Here is a 2,357-nt window from a genome sequence, read left to right as displayed (position 1 = left end):
CTCTTGCTGTTTGCAGTGTTGCCAGTCTCTGTGGTCTTTGTGAGTGAGGGTTTTTTGAAGGACTCCAACATCTCAAGACAGTGTGATCTCCAGCAGAGAGCTATCTCCAGCAGAACAGAGCTGTCAGCTTGCATCCATCACAGACTGAGTTGCTGCTCCCAAATACCCCTTCTTTAGGACCCCCGGTCTTTGGCAAATCTTAACACCTATGTGATAGTTACCTAGTGCCATGGGAAATGAAAACTGAGTAAATCCTAGTCCTTGCCCTCAGGGGGCATGCAGGGTAGAGAAGGCTGACAAGCAGCGTGGTAGATTCCAGGAGGAACTTGTCACTGGGCAAAATGGATCCTGGATGTGCTTGGGGTCTCTCCAGTACTGTCACTATAGAAGAGACTCCCCTCTAGTTAAGTTATAAAGATGGCTTCTAAAGTCTTTTGAAACTTAACTTGAAAGTTAGCTTCTTCAGAAGTTTCTAAGATTTTACCATCTGATAGTTCTTTGGGAGGCCCAGTTCAGGCCAATTTCCTTAATTTTTTAAAAAAAGATTTAGTTATTTTATGTGTATGAATACTCTATCTGCATGTACACCTGCATGCCAGAAGAGGGCATCAGATCACAGTATAGATGTTGTGATCTATATATGATTGTGAGCTACCATGTGATTGTTAGGAATTGAACTCAGGACCTCTGGAAGAGCAGTCCACTGCTCTTAACTGCTGAGTCATCTATCTGGTCCTGCTTTACATAAATGTAAGCCCAACTCTCTACAAGTTGAAATTTCAAACATGGGGGAAAGTGTGAAGCTTCATATGTAAAGTGAGGAACATTAAGCAAGTTTGAAATAGAAATGAGTAGACTTGAGTAAGGGAATGTTTGTGCCAATAGAATCCAAATCTACCTGGTTACCTGCTTAGATTCTGAAAGCCTTATATGTGTAAGTATAGAAATGGGCCTCAGACTTCAGTGAAACCATATGCCAAGTCCCTTACTGTGCACCCCCTGAAGGATCACTTCACAGGGAGCACTGATAACATACTTAGTTGTGAGTTGGCCGCATGCTTTTCTACCAAGGAAGGTTTTACAACTCTGCCCTGCTTCCTGTGTGCTTTAAGTGTTGCTTTGGTTGCTTTTTCAGCCTTGCTTCTTTTTACCCCAGACGAGAACTGGAATTTCCCCCCAAGGCATCACAGAATGAGAAGTCTTCCCTCTATATTTAATTCTCATCTACTTTCTCTGATAGTAGATCACAAGACTCCTTTCAGCCATCAACCCCAGGAGGAGGAATGCTGTACAGAAGGCAAGAATGTGAAGAGGCCTGCTGGGCTTCCTCCACTTGGTCCATCAGCATTAGATCATAGTTTTTGTCCATTTACCTACGGCAGCAGTTCTCAACCTTTGGATTGCAACCCCTGTGGGTGTTGACTGACCCTTTCACAGGAGTCCCCAAAGATCACCAGAAACATGGATACTTATGATTAATGACTGTAGCAGAATCACAATTATGAAATAGTAATGAAAATAATCTTATGGTTAGGGTCACCGCCACATGACACAGGAAGGATGAGAACCACTTATGTATATAGTTGTTTATGCTTCAATCATGATGTCAAGAAGTCTCAGTGAAGGACAGGGCAGAAAGAACTTTTAGGCAGCTGGATTATGTGACTTGTTGGAAGCTGAACAAGAACAGATCCATATACCTAGAGGATAGAATAACCCAACTTGATGAGGACAGAGATTTCAAGTAGCATCTTTTCCAGGCATCGTCCTATCCACCTCTTCTGGCTGTTTATATCCTTAAAAAACAAAACCACAGATTTTTTTTCTGAGTTCTGTGAGCTGTACTAGCAAACTTCGTTACTTTTCTACTGTGATAAAACACCAAGACCAAAGGCATCTTGGGAGGAAAGGGTTTATTTAATTTAACAACTCTCAGGTCACACATACTCTATCACTGAGGGAAGTCAGGGCAAGAACTCAAGGCAGGAACCTGGAGGCAGAAACTAAGGCAGAAGCTATAGAGGAACAGTACTCACTGGTTTGCTCTCCATGGCTTCACCAGCTTGCTTTCTTATACAATCCAAGACCACTTGCCCAGGCATGGTACTACCCCTAGTGTGCTAGGTCCTCCCAATCAATCACTAACCAACATAATACCCTATCTTATGCAGGAATTTTCTCAGTTAAGATTCCTTCTTTCTAGCTAGGTGTGGTGGTACACACCTTTAATTCCAGTACTGAGGAGATAGAGGCAGGCAGATCTCTGAGCTTGAAGCTAGCCTGGTCTACAAATCGAGTTCCAGGACTGCCAAGGCCATAAAGAGAAACCCTATTTAAAAGAAAACAAAGCAAAGCAA

Source organism: Mus caroli, chromosome 16 (assembly GCF_900094665.2).
Source record: "Mus caroli chromosome 16, CAROLI_EIJ_v1.1, whole genome shotgun sequence".
NCBI classification, from domain to species: domain Eukaryota; kingdom Metazoa; phylum Chordata; class Mammalia; order Rodentia; family Muridae; genus Mus; species Mus caroli.
The sequence above is the reverse complement of the archived record's forward strand: the minus strand, read 5'-3'. Positions refer to the sequence as shown.